Consider the following 18,236-nt stretch of genomic DNA (forward strand, 5'->3'; position numbering starts at 1 on the left):
AAATAGTGCTCAAATGGTGTTACCTTTTTTTGAATTTTCTGCTGATCTGAAGTAAAAATACAATTACCTCAGCTCAAACTCAGCATATTGTGTTTTTCGTTCTAGGTTACTTCATAAATTGTAATTATCATCATTTGTGGCTCTCACAAGATTATAGGTGACTGAGTACCTCATCAGCTAAGATCAGAATTTCCCATGGCATAAAACAAAACACTTGTATAATGACCTAGGAGAGTGGATTAAACATACTAAATGAGAGAGCTACACATTGAAAATGTTCACAGGATTATCAGTTTAGCTTTTCAAATCCATTCAACTAAAGTGAAATTGATGTGGCTCTGCTTAAGTATCAGTACTATTTTAGAGTTTAAATTTTACATCTCTGACTTTCAGTATTTAAGACTTTCACCATTTTCAATGCTGAAGAACAGGATCTGCACTTTTGCCTCACCCCCCCACCCCAATGATGGATGCATAATCCCTCTCTCCACCCAGTGTTCTTTCTGGTACATGAAGGATAGGGGAAACAGGGGAAGGCATGCAGGTTCCTAAGGCAGAGTCTCTGTAGATCTTCAGGGTCTAGAGTTTTTGTGCTTTCCTCTAGGACATTGCCCTTCAGAAAAGGCTGGGATGCCCAGAAGAATTTCCAGGGATTGAACATAGCAACTGCAAAAACTCAGTTCTGTGTGAAACATTACTGAACATCATGACTGCTATTGCTTAGTGGGTCACTGATGTATTCCAGGGCTTCAAACACATTATGTCACTTAATCTACACAAAATCTTATGAAATAGTTATTATTATCTTGATATTTCTCAAATCACATCTGTAGTGCAGGAAAGTATACAGAATTTGGATGCTAAAGTTATAATAAAAATATCAGTTATAAAAATAACAACAGGTATGCACTACTTACTATCTTAGAGATTCTTCTAAGTACTTTAAGCATGCTATTTAATCTTTCTTATTTATTTATTTATCTTTAATCTTATTTATTTAATCTTCACAGCATCCATAAGAGTTATCATCCCCATTTTGAGACTATAAATCATCATTACATAATATGTTTAATGTCACAATTAATAGACGGAAGAACAAAGGTTTCAACCAGACCATCTGACTCTGGAGGTCACATGCCTAACCACGACACCACAAAAAGCTCTCATAAAAGATAGTCAATGAGGGTATTTATCTTCACTCAACCTATCTTCCATTGACAATAACAAGGAAAAAAAGTGTTATTTGCAGAGTCCTACCTCTTTAATAGATTTGTCATTTACCAAAATAATTCAAGTAATTGAGCAAACTCTTTAGTAGGTGGTTTAAATACTTATACACACACGTATATGTATATATATATAATATATTTATATCAGTATGTGATAATTGTTCTCCTTATTTGTCCTGAAATCTATGGCTTATCCATCCCCATGGATTGAAATGTTTATGTAGTGCTTCTTTTATCCTTGACAATATTTCTTCATAGGCAGTGTGATATACATGTGCATCTTGTATTAATTTAATCTACACCCTATGGGAGGTCAGTTGGCCTAATTGAGAGAACATACTCCAGGGATAGCTAGCATTTTAAATCTTCTAATCAGAAGCCCACATTCCAAAGATATGCACTCCAGCTATCTTTATTGCTAATATTCTTATGTCTGATTAGCATCAGATTAGCATAATGTGTATTATGAATTATTTTTTGTTATTGATAAGGGTGCAAGAAATATTAGGCAGACTTTCTTGCCCTTGCAGGAATGGGGTGTAAGAATCTAGAGACCAGGTTACCTATACCTTTTGGAAGTGGCCAGAATCTGAACTGGTCTAGGGTATACCCAGTGATTCTGAGCATATTTGTCACCATGCTGAATCCTACTGATAACAGATTTTTGCATTTTCCTCAAGCAAATCTTTCACATAGGTAGGGTCAAACCACTAAAAGGAACTTACAGAATAAGTTGCACTTTTTTACCAGTAAATGTTAGTATGTGTGACCAAATTCCTTCTGTTAAAGCCTCATTTTCATGTAACCTAGTTATAGGAGGAGACCTAAAACTCTTACTTGCCTCTACACTTAGAACTTTTATTACCATAGGGAGCCTGGGTGGCTCAGTTGGTTAAGAACATTTATTTACCATAAAACACCTACTAATTATAAATGACCAATTGCTTTAGACCAGTAAGCAGCAGGAGCTTGTGCGTATGAGCACATACATGAGTGCATGTTTGCATGCACACACGTACAGATACACCTATAGGAGAATGGTAAAATAGGAGGAGTCGAATAGGAGACAGAATGGGGCTGCCAGCTATTTATATATGAGCTTATTTGTCCTTGTCCCTTAGGTTGGAAAGTTTTCATCCACAAATTCTCCTAAATTTCTTACTGGTGAGCAAGCTATTTGTCTTTGGCTGCAGAGATGGTAACACGTTATTTATGATCCACACTTAACTACAGTTGTTCAGATCTCTGTCACCCCAAGATTGATGGTTAAAATGCACTCTACTTTAGTCTACCCTCTTCAGCTTACATGCCTTTATTTGTTCTTTGAAAGCCTAAGCTGTGTATATTTCAGAGAAAAATCTAGTTTAAATGCTCTTCCTTTTACATTTTATGTGTGACAAATGTTCAAACCACTTTTCTCCCTCAAAATTTCCAACATTATTGCTTTTTTCCTTTATTCTAATGTTGCCATGCTTCTTCCTCATGTCTTTAAATTAAGAAAACCATTTAGTAAGCAATGTAAAAACACTTCTCTAAGCCCTTAGGACTTATATTATCCAATACTGTTTTTAAGCTGTTAGAATCATGGTTTTCTTGAATTATAGGTGTTCATTTAAAATCTATGTTCTTTGCATTTGTCTATATGAATTAAGCATTCTCTACTCTGAATGGTATTTCTTGATTTTTTTTCCTTCTTACTTTTTGTTTTTATTTTCTGCTCTGGACTTAGCCATGGTTTTTTTTCAACTAAGAGTGAAGATATATTGTGGAACCAACAGAACCCTTCATTTGATCCAGTCCAGAGTAAATAAATTAGTACAAATAAAATCACTGGCAATAGTTTAGATAAATAATGCTGTGGTCCAGTAACAAATAATCCACAGTAAAAACAACAACAATATTATTTCTCACTCATATGGAGTCCACCCAAGGCTAAGGGACAGTCCAGGATAGCTCTCTTCCATGTGGTGACTCAGGAATCCAGGCTGCTTTTATCTTATGGTTATGCCATTTGCAATACTTGGCCTATGTGTCTTCCAAGTCCATGTAAAAGACAGTTAGAAGGCCGTCTATTGGATCTTAAGTGCTTTGCTCATAAGTGACACATACTATTTCTCCTTATATCACATTGCTTAACTGTAAGGGGACTACAAAAACCAGGGGAGCTGTGACGGTCTCTGCTTAGTGTTCTCATAGAGGAAGAGCTATATGATTGCTGAGGCCCTCTGGTATGAATATTACTCACACCACTGGAATGCTAATAAATATTTAAGGGTGAGCATGCATCTAAGTGTTCAAAGTTATCCTTGTAACTGGCATCTCCACTTAGAGATATGTGTGACTGGCATCTCATCAAACCAAAGTAAGTTTCTCCTTTACCACCTGCTTGTCCTTGCAAAGTATTAAAAAAGGGACTCTTCTTTTATGCAGTAGTCAGCCTGTTCCTCTCTTGAAGGCAAGAACAATAATGATGTTGGAGTAAGATGGGGAAGGTTTGGTGACTCCTTCCTTAGCAATAAATGATGAGGGAAGTCTTTCAACTGGATGTCTATATCTATAAGATTGTATCCAGTTGTGGATCAATATCTTGAAAATGTTAAAATAGCTTTTCAACTTTGAAACCTTGCTAAGCTTCTATTTTTTAAGATTCTATTTATTTATTTGACAAAGAGGGAGAGAGTGAGAGAGGGAACACAAGCAGGGGGAGTGGAAGAGGGAGAAGCAGTCTTCCCGTGGAGCAGGGAGCCCGATGTGGGGCCTGATCCCAGGACCCCAAGATCATGACCTGAGCGGAAGGCAGTGGCTCAACTGACTGAGCCACCCAGGCACCCCTTTGCTAAGCTTTTTATACCTTATCTACATCCATGTACAGATTAGCAGTGAAGTCCTTAAAAATGCAGCAACTGTACTTTTTTTTTTTTTTTTTGATGCATGCAGGATGGAGAAAGGAAATCTGGGAAGCTGAAGATTGGTCAAGAGACTAGGCTTGGTGTCATTCAGGTCCTGGCTTAAATTCTCTTATAGTTGCCTATTAACCATTTGATCATAAGTGAGTTAATTAGCCTCTCTAAATCTCTCTGAAATGGAGATACAAACACTTACCTCAGTGGTGGTTGTGAAAATAAAATAAGAAAATGTACATTAATAGTACTTGCACTTAGAAGTAAGCATTCAATGGATACTGGCTATTGTTTTAATTGTTAACTTATAACCAAAATAGTAACAATACAGAGAAAAGAGGAAGAGCTACAAAAAAAGAAAACAGAGAAAGTCTACACCCCAGAAATCTCTCTAATTTTAGTAGTTGAAAGGTTTACAAGAGGTTTCTCAACAATATTAATATTTTATTAATATTAATTAATATTAACCAAAGATTGAAGTTCCAGAGATTTGAGGCCTCCTCTGATATTCCTCTTGCTTGCCATCTTTCCAATATTTTTCTTTATCTTTTTTGCTAATCAGTGGGAATTGGATTGTTTAATAGCAATGTCTCTTTTTTTTGATTCTGACTAGAGATGGTGGCCTTCTCAATCTAGTAGGAAAGTCTAGGAATGTGCCAGGAACATTAAGCAAGAGGGAAAGAAGGCTCAAATGTTGAAAATTGCTAAGTAGATTGAAGATGAGAGGGCCATTTTTATGGAGGCCATAGAAACAGAGGAAAAGCAATATAATCTGGGTCTGATAGGACTGGACCAAATGAGCTTGGTACCATATCAGGAGATCCAAGGAGACACTATGGGATTGAAGGTTGGGATGAGGGCAGGGATGACATCATGACTCCTCATTACAGAAAGGTGTCTGGCATGGGAAGATGAAACAAATTTTTCTCTAGTCTCAAAGGGCTCTAAATTTTTACATCTATGATATCCTTAAATCCTGTCCCTGACCCTTTCTCTATTTCATTCACTCTCAATAGTGATGACATGCAAAACATACCCTGGCACATCTCTTTAGTACAGTTGTTCTCAAAAGGTGGCCTCTATAGCATCTACAACATCATCTGGAAACATTATAGAAATGCAAATTATTGTCCCCCCACCAAATCAGAAACTCTGGAGGTAAACCCAGGAATTTGTTTTCTATAAGCATTCTGGCTGATTCTGATGCACACTAAAGTCTAAGAGCCATTGTTATAGAATATATTACATTATTTTTCCTATTCAGTATCTCCAAATATAACTCATCCCTCCCTCCCCACTTCAGCTAACATACCCAGTTCCACTATTTATAACTTAAATGTCTTCTCTTTAATGCCAACTTTATAAGACAGAAACTTAAATTTATCATCTCCTTGCCCACCCCTCATATCAAATCACCACTCATCCAATCACCAAGTAGCTCCAATCCATCCTCCTCTCCACCCTCACAGACCACCATCAACTCAGTCTGCACTATTGAAAGACCTTCTTGCTGAGCCACTATTTTGTGCCAGATTTTGTATTAGGCCAGTCAGCAAACTATAGACTGCAGAGTATATCCAGGTCATGGCTTGCTTTTGTAAGCAAGTTTTTATTAAAATATAGCTACACTCATTTTTAAAAATATTGTCTTTGACTTCTCGTTTGCTATGACCAAGTTAGTAGTTGTAACAGAGACTGTATGATTCACAAAGTCCAAAATATTTACTAGGTGGCCCTATATTGAAAAGCTCCACCCAACCCCATGCTAGGTACTGGGCATACATGGAGACAGAGATGTCATATCCTCATGGAACTTACAGTCCAGCAGGGAAAATCAGAAGATAAAGTGTGTTACCCAGTTATCCAGGTCAAGAGTTTCAAAGGAAATGTAGAAATTCATCAGACAAAGAGAAAAGGAGAAAAGTACTACACTCAGAGGAAATAACTTATTTATTTTATTTAATATAATTTCTCTCAGTATTTGGTAAAGTCCTCAGTACATTCTGGTTTTCAGTGTAGCTGGCTAATAATCATTTCATGAAATCCTTTGAGCCTGTTTTTAAAGCAGGGACCTTCCAGTCACTCCCTTCCCGGTGGGAGTCCAGGTTGTACAGTAAAGTCCTAGTTCTAGAAGTGATTATAGATGTGACAAAAGGCAGTGGTGGGAACACATCCTTTGAGCACGTAAGGCACTCCATATTGAGATGCTAAACCAATTTCTTCCTGAAAGCTCAACTTATGCTTTGCATGTTGCCAAAAGTAGTGACTATCAGATCACACTTTACATCTGTTAACAAGTGCCCTGGGTAGAATAGTATTGGTGTAACAATTTTGCCCCAGGGTGTGTGGCAAAATGTGTATGTATGCACCACAAATTTTTCAAGGCAAATTGCATGTAGGAGGTGAAATGATTTTGGTTATGTGTTCCTCTTTCCCACTGAAAATTATTTTCCTCTTTGTAGAAACACTTGAGGAAAACATTTGAAAAATCACAGAAACTCAAGAAAATATAACTGAAATAATTTTAGAGGCATTTGTTTCCTTTACTTTTTCTCCTTCTTTAATTGCATGCTACTAAAGATGAAAACAAACCAAAAAACCCACCTCCCTCCCCTCCCTGGAGACAAGCACTTCAGAAGCACTTTCCTCTCTCTTCTGGGGGAAAAAAAAAAAAAAAAAGTATAAGGACAGGGGCCCAGACCACCGTTGCTGAGACTCCAACAATTTGTGGCCAGAGCCATTTCTCTTCTCATATTGCTGTAACCTTATCTGCTTTGACTGCTATCCTACTATCTCAGGTAAAACACATATGCCATTCTCCCTTCTGCCTTCAAAGCCATGCTAGAATAATTCCACCTGTTTTGTATCTGGCACTGATCCTTTTTGGCATGAAAAATGGAAACACTGGGACTGTTAAAGCTCTGTCTACATTTCCAACATCTCTCTGGGCACCCTCCTCCAGCTAATAACTCGTTCCTCTCCAAATGGTACATTTTCACTTCAGGTGGGGATGTCTTCAGATGGCTGTTTTAGAGGTAGAAGTAGTTAGGGGATCTGAGAGACTTCTTAATTTCCCCCTCCTCTCCAACTTGTAACATTCCTAATGAATCAGATCATTGACTGCTTGCTGCTTTTTCTCCTGCACAAGCTGCTCCCATTATCACCAGCATTACTTTCAATCTTGTTGCAGATCTAGCTGATTAAAAACACTAGTCTTGAGAAAATTCTCTTTCTGGAAAGTCAATGCTTGCGGGAGATTAAGACCATTTATATTGTAAGGCACTCCCTTCAAAGCCTCTCGTGGCTTTACTCTCTTGACTGATGCAAACCTCAACTAATTCTCTTTATCCAGATAATCCACTCGCTTCCAATATTCATCAGATGGCAAAATGAAAAGCTTTTAAGAAAGAGAATAAATGCACAGGCTTAAAATCACATAGAATTTTAGTCTTAATAAAATTGTGAAAGAAATTATGAGGAAATCAGCATTCTGAATCTTCTTCCCAATGAGAAAACTTAAAATCCGATAAAATCCATGAGACCATAGCAAATATGTTTTGTACCTCTTGAATTGCTTCAGCAGTGTTTGGATCACAAACTTTCGATGAGGAAAAAATAAATGTATTTTTTCTCTCTGATAAGATTACCTACCGGAAGACAAACTCCCCCTGTCTGGACTCCTGTAACTTCCCTTTATGTATGTGGAATTCTCATTGCACTGTCTCTCCATTTGATGCCTAAATCATAGTCATTGGATATTTAATGCGCAGTGACCACACACAAGGTACTAACAAATATACAATAACTACAGTAAAAGAGGGAAATCTTGTCCTGAGGGAACTTCCAGTATTACAGTAAGGCTTGATGGAGTTGTTCTAAGGCCAGAAAACCAGGGGAAGCTGAGAAGCTTCCTATAGCACTAAAAGAAAGAAAATGTAGTGGGGGGGGGAAGGATGTTTTTGAAGCAGTGACATCTAGAACTCCAGTCCCAAATTTATGGAATTAATAGTTGAATAGATTTCTGAGACTACCTATAAGATATGTGATTTTAAAGTGTTGTAAATTATGACTCATGATCTCTAACAGTGTTAGGGATGACATGTAAAATGATACTACAAAATTCTTATTGTCGCTGCCAGGATACCACCAGGAAATAGCCAGTATTTCCCAAACATATTAAAAAGCAATGTAGCAAATCTTTCACTTTGAAGAATTCTATCCAAGAGAGGAAAAATTTTAAAAAGCCTGTTTTCTTTACAGATGGCCATATGCTATGATTAGGTATCAACTGACTTAGCATTCACCAAAAGAGGGTCTGATATTTAGAGCAAGAGGATGTGAGAAGAAAGGACCATTCAGGGTAGGAGCTAGCAGATTTCTTTCCCAGGTTCACAATGTATTTCATGAATGGGCTGTTTCAGGCAAGTAGAGTAAAATGGTGAGGATTGTTGTAAAAAAGCAAACAGGAGAGCTGTAAACCATACTCTATTGTCAAACACAAAAACTATCATTCTAAGCTTAGTCAGTGCAAACCAAACAAGCAGACCATAGGCCAATCGTGTTGCCTGTAAGGTTTCATGCCGTTCACTCAGTTTCTACAGAGTGCTTTGGGTGCCCACAGGGATGGGTATTGATGGTCAAACAGTTGAGATGACTGCATTTGTGTTTGCTTGTGGGCCCTGTTACTTGATGGCTCCATAATGAAACAATGAATGTGCTGAGTTGTAAAATGATAAGGATCATCTATAACACTCAGCCTGGGAAAGGCCTTTTACACAGGGAGAATCCTATTCAGGGCTTGTGGGAGATAGAAAACCTCAATGGGAACATTTGGTCCTATAGGTAGGCACCATCCCAAAATATTTGACTAAAGGGAGAAGAATAAGTCAATTTCATCTTGGCTAAATATTTTTCTTAACCACATCATCAGTGGGAATATTGATATAATTGGCAAACCCCAATCCACAATATAAGTGTAGGGTGTAAGAGCAACTCCTAATCATTCATTGCTGGGGGTAAAAGAGGCTTCACCTGCCTTCTTTCCAACTACAAAGATAGCAAGGCATCCCCTGATTAAGAATTTTACCTGCTCCAAACTATAAAGGAAAATCAATGTAAAGTTTTTGCTTCATTTTTCTATGGCTAGGTAGATGGTTGGCATTGGTGTGTGGGGGATGGCTTTAACATGAGTCCCAGTTTTTATGCCTTGGGCACAATCTAAAAGGTGAATGACTACATAAAACACTGCCTCTACTCTGAGTGGAGGCCCCTATGCCTATTATGGGACTTTTAGGGAAACATATTCTCCCTGAATTTGAATTGAAACTCTACTGAGCTCAAGGGTCAGCGTTATTCTTAGGAGACTATGTATTTATGAAATGGTATATCTCTGTCTCATGCCAGTGGGTAAACTTTACAGACTGCCAGATTTAGAGTGACCAAACCGAGCTCAAGTTGATGTCTTAGGCTGGGGTATAGAAACATCACCTCCCTTACTTGTAGTCTGTAATACTACTTCAGGCTAAATAACTTTTAGACTTTGGTAAATGCATTGCTGGTCGTTATTCTGTTTTGCTGACTCCCTGAAGGGAGAAGATATGCTGGTAGTGAGGATTGAAAAAGAATGTCCTCAGGGAGGGAAGAAAGTAAGAAATTGGGGTATGTGTAGAGGGTTTCATTTGGGAGATTTTCCTCTTTGGTCTAGGAAACAATCCTATATTTTGAGAATAACTATTTGCATATTTCAACACATTTTAGCAAGGTCTGATGCAACTAAAACGCTTTTTCTTATTTATTTTAACGGGTGATTATATTCAAGTCACCTTTCTGATTTCACTTTAAATGTTATTTGCACAGAAAATGCTCCCCTATACCCAGAGGATGAGATTCTTCAATCATATCTTAATACCTTGCACTTGCTAGTTTGTAATCTGTGTTGGTGATTATATAATTAACCCAGAAGCATAGTTTGCTCACTATTGGTTCTCCAGCACTTCGTGCAATGCCTGATCCGTGGCAAGAATTCATTACATGTATGTCAGATAAAGTAGCGTCCCTGAGGGGTGATCAGAGTGGTGGAGAAGAGCCCGACATGGGAGCAAGTGGATGGACATGGGCTTAAATTTCTCCTTCCCAGATATATTAAAGGAAGGTGACTCTTGGAGAAAGACAATGCCTGGGCACCGAATAGAAACTTGGAAGCACTTTTTGTTCTTTGTGAAGTTTTAGTATGTTTTAAGCAAGTGGAATCTGATCTAAATTGAGTATGTATTTTCAAATGAGAGTTCAGGAAATTTTTTTCAGGGTGCACACAACTTATATTCAAGTATTTAATTCTTGAGTATAAAAGGAGTGTCAGATTTGTAAAACGTAGCTCCATTGTGCCTTACTCCTTTCATTAACATCTTGTTATACTTAATAATTTGCCATTTTTAATAACTTATAATATGTATTGTACTTAAGCATAATAAAGTGATCCAAATGAGATATGAACATAAATTGGCAACACCCCACAAAATACTTGCACATAAGCTATTTTTAAATACGTTATACTTGAGAATTTCACTAAGTACTTTCCTTGCTCATCCCCAGGGCAGAGCTGGTGAACAAATTGAGGAGCAAGTATCTTCTTATTCAATTACACTTTATCTCTGTATCTACCTAAAATCATGTTACAACACAGTTACTGAATAAAAGTGTCCTGAATAAATAGATAAATAAATAAAAGAATGGATCCCTACACTTTCCTAGAATAAAGTGAACTTGAGAAGCTTTTTCTTAATTAATATGTCAGAAAAAAAACTTTTACAGCTTGATACTAATTGTAATGTCATGGGTCATAGTATTTTCAGAAATTATAAGGCTGTCATTTGTCCCATTGTCCATTTGTCCCCTGAACATCTAGACTGATGGATTACCTTGAATATATGTAATGGTAGAGATAAAGAAAAGAAAGGAACAAGAAAGGGTGGATCCAGGTTTTGTAACATCTGAACTTTATACAATGTCGGGGATCCCTTTTGTCAGAAAAATAATTTTTTAAAATCACAACTTTAGGTGCAAGCCCTTAGATAGGACCACACAAGACAAGGGCTGAAGTACAAAGCTTATGAGCCTCAGGCCAAATCTGCTTCTGGTGCTTAGACTATAGAATCATCCACACTTGGGTCTTCTGGTCATTGCAGAACCCAAACAATAATTGTTACAGCCTTCAACAGCGACTTTGCAGGATTTGAAAGCTGAATGGCATCATGAAAGTATTTAAGTAGGTTTTTAGCAGAAATTATATGATAATAAAAATACTTCCTCATTTATTAGCATGACCGAGTGACTTCCTGAGAATACATGATGAGCTTGATCCCCAAACTACAAGGATTCACAGGTTGAGTGAACAGCTATAATCCATTTAGCCCCACTTGACTGACCATTTTCTGCAGAAGTTAAAGTTGGAATAGAAAAATCCTGCCCAATTTCACACTGTCCACACAGTGATTTAGTACCCAGCAACTTTTTAGTTATGCCATGGCTTCCTATCTATCTTCTAGAAATGTCCGTTTTTATTCTCTATGTCAAGAATCTAAACAACTATCTCTACTAGCCTGTGCGATGCAAAGGGACTAGAATCTTCAAGCTCTGCCCATCCTGTCCCACCTTTTGAAAAAGATTGAGAAAAAAGTTCATAAATGCATATAGATACAGCCTCCCTCTGTTGAAATGACAGGGTTGTGCTCATGGCCTAGAAGTTATCTGCAAGCATGAGCAGTTGATGATTGAACAAGTAAGGTGATTAGTAAAGTGTGAGCTCAATATACTGTGCCCTTTTTACTTTTTTTTTCATAATTCCATATGATCAGTGAAGGATGACAGGCTCATTCTACCATAAAGTAAATTATGAGAGCACTTTATTTTTTTATAAAATACAAACCCAACACTCCCATTACTTGTGACAAACGTTATGCACATGAAATGACACTTTTTTTTTTAATCCCATGACTACAAAAGAAAGTTAGTGGGCCTAAAACTGTGGTCATGGATTCATCTAAAAAGATATTAAGGTTCACATATTTCTTTTTTTTTTAAAGATTTTATTTATTTATTTGAGAGAGAGAGAATGAGAGATAGAGAGCACGAGAGGGAAGAGGGTCAGAGGGAGAAGCAGACTCCCCGCTGAGCAGGGAGCCCAATGCGGGACTCGATCCCGGGACTCCAGGATCATGACCTGAGCCGAAGGCAGTCGCTTAACCAACTGAGCCACCCAGGCGCCCTAAGGTTCACATATTTCTATGTCACATGGAAAGACCAAGACACTCAAGTTAATGGATAGATCTGTAATCTTTTCTTCATTAACACAAAAAAATACCCCGCCAAACCAGTATTGCTCTTTAGTATGGCATCCTGGATTCTCTGTAGAAGTGAAATGGATTGGTTCAACATTTTTTAGTTTATCTTATTATGCCTGTTTATTACTTTATGGGTTTACTGAGCTTGTTGTTGGACTATAAATTACTGTGTAAACCAATTAATTAATTGTCTTTCTAAAACTAACTGGTATAGTCTCCACGTGCTGCCTTTTAACAATACCAAAGACTAGTTTCTCCACCAATGTCTCAGAAATTTGAGTAAATATAGTGAAGTGATAACTCTTTGGATTATAATTTATTTATAAGAAGCTCTATTTCAGAACAAAGTTGAAGATCTTCATACTAAAATCCAATATAGGTTCAGAATCTCAAAAAATATTCCCTGTAACATATTTCCTTTTCAAGATTAAATGACTACTGAATCAGTCTCTGTCATGTTTTCTACCTCAAACTATTCAACATTTTAAATTTGTGTTTGGCACATATTGGTTGAAGTCATAGCATTTTCCAAATTGTTCTGTAAAACAGTTTTTAAGAATGCCAGTACGTAGACAGCCCATAAAGAACCCATGATCTAAATAGCTTGTGATGTGCCGGATTATACCCCTCTTCTAGAGAGTTACAATCCACAATGACATATTGAAGGCTTTGATAAGTCATGGGATAGAGAAGTACTAGACTGAAGAAAACTGTTCTCCAAATTTATTTGAAGAAAAATGTCATTTATGTGGCTTCTTAAAAACGTTTTGCAGAACAGTGTTCCAGGGACCATCAGCTTAGGAAGTGCTGAATCAGTAATTGCAAGGAGACCACGATGATATACATCAGGTACATGTGGTACTTTAGAAAGCTCTAACAACCATCCTCCAATGAACTCAGCAGCACTCAGGCAATGTGTCTCATTAGCATAAATTATTATTCATTTATATATACATGTCTGAGATTTGGGGCAGTATAAAAAGCTGTCAAATATGAAAGCTGTGCATGTTCCATTTATTATAAAAACTGTCTCTTTAGATTTAGACATTGATTTGCAGAATATCCAAATAGTGTAGTATTTTAGAAGTTATCTAGACAAGTAGTTCTCAATCATGAAAGCAAACCATTTGGAGAGGGTGGTAAAAATCCAGATTCTCAGGCCTCAGTTCTGGAGCGTCTGATAGACTAGGCTTAGAATAGCACTCATATTTGTAGCTTAAAATTGCCTTCAACAATTCTCTTCTGAAACAGATTTGGGACATACTGATCTAGGCCAAACTTTCCAAGGATCCCATCTACAATGTTTCAATAAATAGTGACTTCTAAGCCTAAATACTTCCAAGATGGTTTGTGTCATTGTTAAAAATTCTCTCTTGCTTGAATCTAAAATATAACTAAAAGCTAGTACTTGCTGGTTGTTTATTAAGTGTCACACACTATATTAAGCACCTCTATGAATTATTTCATTTAGTTGTCATAATAATGCTGTGAGGTAGATGCTATTATTATTTGCTTCTATCGATGAGGAAAACAAACCTTATGGAAGTTATATAACACCTTTAGGAATCAAATTTTTAAGTTCAAACATTTATTAAGAAGTCAGGATTATTTTTCTTGTGGTAAATCAAATACAAATAAAATGGCACAGACCTTGTACAGCAAAGATGTATGAAAATGTGATCGATATTTTTACTTATTTGAAAATTTCTATCCAAATAAAGAACTTAGCCAGATATTTTTTGATTCACATACAGAACAATATTTATTATCCAACCCATAAATTATGCTAAAGATTCTTGAAGTCTATAAACTCAAGAGATGTTTGATGAATAACAAAATAGTCACTATTGGCACTTATTTAATGTTCCCAGAAGTTTGTTAAGGGAGACACCTATTTCCAGTCTACCACAGAACTTATACTAATCATGTCTTTCAGAAAAAAAAAAATAGATGCTTGAAAAGTGCCTTCACTATTAACACTTACAGATTTCATATGTCACTCAGTGACATTTGGTTTTCTGAGCTCTTACAAAGAAATGATATGTTACAGAGGAGTATCATTACCTGTCAGATATTATTTCTAGCTTTGTTGATAAAGAGAGGCAACACTATACAGAGTCTACTCCTTTGGAAAGATAAGTCTTTATGAGGTTACATTAGCCTTTTACAATTATAAGACTTTTTTATTTTTTCACTTTTATCTACATAATTACAAAAATCAATGATAAGTGTTTCATTGAAGACTCTTCATACTTAACAAAAATTATTAAGTAAATATAGTAAATTTATGAACTGAGTTAGTTGAAAGCTTAAACCATCAAGAGGCACTATCCTGTTATTTCCCTTTTAGTCATATCTCTATGCTGGGTTTTATTTGGGACTCTTCTGCACAGCAAACCTAGTTTTAACTACATGTTTAAAAGGATTTTAAGCTTGATGGATTCTAAGTTCTTTCCCATCTTGAAATACTATGATACTTGCTAGAGTGTACGTCAAGAGAACATATGGTTATTTGGCTCAGCTGTCCAGAGAACTGGGGATTAAAATTCTGTGTTTCCTGTTTAGCTACATTCTGTTTCACAGACATAGGCTGCTCCCATACTCCCAAACAATGTTTCTGCCAGTGCATGGGATAATGTACAAGATTATTAACAACTCTGGAAAAAACTCATCTCCCTTACCTGGATAAACAACACAAACTCAACCTCATTCTTGATGGTGATAAAAATAATCTTTGTATAGAAAGGATAGCATAACACTATTAATATAGTTACTGCCATTTATTTTAAAAGAAACAGACCTTCAGAGGAGGCAACATGTGGACAGTGGCATTATATAGTGTCTGCTCTCTAAGACACTTCAATTCACTTTTTTTTTGTTTAGCAAGGCTGAGATCCATGGAAAGAAGGAGAGATGAGAGTCAAAGCAAGACTGCTCTGTTCATGCAGGAGAATCCTCCATTTTTAGTGAAAAAGATTCTGACATTTAAAAAAAACTGAGACACTAATATTTTCATTTATAGTAAGATTTAGGGGCAATTATGCAGACATGATTTCACGCTGTCTGTACTATGTAGCATGGCATAAATAGTATCATTCATTTAACTACTCAGTAAAGTCATTTATTGACTACCAATTTGAAGGAGACTGCTGGCTACATGCTGTATAAAGTCATGAGCCTTATTGTAGTCCAGATTAGAAAGCCAACATGGAACTCTGCTGCCTCAGTTACATAGAATCAAAGAAGTCCTGAAGGACAAATTTTTTTCCAGAGACGTCAGGAGAGCCACATGTTGTTAGTTAAGTAACCACTCTATAGACTGATAAAAATGGAACACATCGTTTCTTAACAAAATGAGTTTCGAAAGCAATTACGGTTTCTAGAGTAAAACCTAGGTTGCTTCACAACAAAAGGCTACAGCTTGCTTTATCTCAAATTATCCTATGGAATATTTCCAGAATAAAAGGAATATAATATTTTTGAAGTGTATACTCTAAAAGTTATCAAATGCAAATTTAGGACAAAACAAACATCATTCTGACAAGGGTTCAACAGTAATCAATGAATCAGGACAATGAATCATGAATCATAGTCAACCACACTGAACGGGTGGTGGTGATGTGGGGCATAGTGATGTAAAATGAGTCAAGTAGAAGAAATGGAATATATCTAAGCTAAAGCACACCTTGGAAAAAGTAAATTGACCAATAGACAGCTATTGGCTTATGTAGGCATTTTGTCTAAAAGGCGGGGTTGGGGGAGGGAACTACCAATATTGCCTAGGGAACTATGGCTAGTAAACAAAGCATGTGGCAAACAGGGAGAAAATAAGATCCTACCTGCATATCTATACTTAGGAAGCAAAGCCATTGGGCCATATCAACTTCAGTGTGCATCCTACATGATGCACTATGGCATAGATGCCTTTGATTCAACAGTAGACATTTTCTTGGGAGAGGCATTAGATAGCAACAGATACTTTGAGAATTTCTGGAAAAAAGAGGTAGGCTTTTTAATTAATCCTCATTAAATGTTATATACACATGGTAATAAGATCGTATGTTGGGGTGCTTGGATGGTTCAGTTGGTTAAGTGTCTGCCTTTGGCTGAGGTCATGATCCCAGGGTCCTGGGATTGAACCCCATGTGGGGTTCCCTGCTTAGCAAGGAGTCTGTTTCTCCCTCTTCCTCTGCCCCTCCCCCCAACTTGGGTTCTCTCGCTCTCAAATAAAAAATAAAATCTTTAAAAAAAGATTGTATGTATATACACATGTGCTAAAATAAGAATCTCTGGCTTTCTCTAAATGACACTCCTAAGACTGATGCAGGAAATACCACATATAATCAATATATTTATTGATGCATTTCTAATATGGTTGGTCAAATGCAGACTGAAATTTAGCCCAGAGCAGAATGACAAAATGGCCATAACTGTTTTCAAGACAATTATAAGACTGAAAAAAAAAGCAATTATAGAATCTCTGCTCTAAAACTGTTTTTTTGTTGTTGTTGTATTTAGTAAAAAGAACTAACAAAACCAAACAATTCAGCTCATACCAAATCTGATTCATTTGATTCCTGGTGAGTTCAGACCTGCTGGCTGCTATTTCAAGCCTCATTTCTTTCTGACCTCAAATAATAAAGTTGAAGCCAGCCAGTTTCCATTCAGCCTTGTTGCATTATCTGCCAGTTTATAAGGCTTTATGTTTGCATCAAAAATGTTATAGGAGAAAAACCAAAAGAAGTCAGAAATCTGGGCAATTTTCCCTGTTTTACACAGATTTTAAAAATGTAAAGTTGCCAAGCACTGGACATACTTGATAGCAGAAAATAATCCAAACCCTGAAAAATCTCTGTCACTATTTTGTTAACTCCTTACAACAACAAATTGTTGTACTGGTTTCTCCTCTTTCCTTGTTTCCCTGCTTCCTGGCTTCAGCCCTCTCTTCCTCCCTTCCTTCTTCCTTCCCTCCTGTCTACCCATTCAGCACTTCCTCTACTTCCTTCTGTGTGCCAGGCTCCCTTAAGCCTCCCACAGTTTAACAGGAAAAGAGACACATAAACCAATACTGGCCAATGACGTACCCAAATCTGGATTTCTCCACAGTGTGGCAGCTATCATTAGCAGAACTGGCTTCTTACTTTGACAAAGTGGGCTGCTTCTAAGCAGCATGATCGCACGGTCAGAGGGTGTCACAAATCCCTGCCTGACTTTAGATTCTCCAATCAAACTGCCTATTGTGAGAGCACCTTGCTGCCAGGGGAGGAATCATACCATTAGGGCCATTCCTATTTGGCCATCAAGGCTCACAGCAGGAATTGCCTCATGCATTCCTTTCTCATACCTGCTATCCCACTGTAGTATTCAGGTGTAGTTGAACTTTCTTCCCACAACACCTGCGCTTATGTCTAACTAGGATTTCCATCACAGTGCTGTCATTGTTTGGTGAACAAGCTATCTCCCCATTAGTCTTTGAGAGCCCTTAGGGCAGGAATTTTTCTTTCATTTCAGTTTCCCAACACCTAGCAAAATACTGTGCACACAGTGAGTGCTCAGGAAATACTTGGTAAATAAATTCATTAGAAAACATACTCCCCAGTTGAGAATTCCTGACAAATAGTCAACAAATATTTACTGAGCCTGTAGTACATTCTAAGCAGTAGACACAGGTATACTGCAGAAACAAAGTGGCATGTCTTTGTAGAACATGCATCCTCAAGGGATGATACAAATAGTGAAGAACAAATAAACTGTTTTAACAGCAATAA

The 18,236-nt window shown here is 37.0% G+C and overlaps 1 pseudogene; it reads right to left on the reverse strand.

Annotated features, from left to right (window-relative positions):
- Positions 1 to 17,640, reverse strand: part of LOC114212430 (coiled-coil domain-containing protein 43 pseudogene) — a 40,186-nt pseudogene extending 22,546 nt beyond the window's left edge.
- Positions 17,641 to 18,236: the final 596 nt, after the last annotated feature.

Source organism: Eumetopias jubatus, unplaced genomic scaffold (assembly GCF_037043125.1).
Source record: "Eumetopias jubatus isolate StellerSeaLion01/CBP00866 unplaced genomic scaffold, mEumJub1_p1.0 scaffold_15, whole genome shotgun sequence".
Taxonomy (NCBI): domain Eukaryota; kingdom Metazoa; phylum Chordata; class Mammalia; order Carnivora; family Otariidae; genus Eumetopias; species Eumetopias jubatus.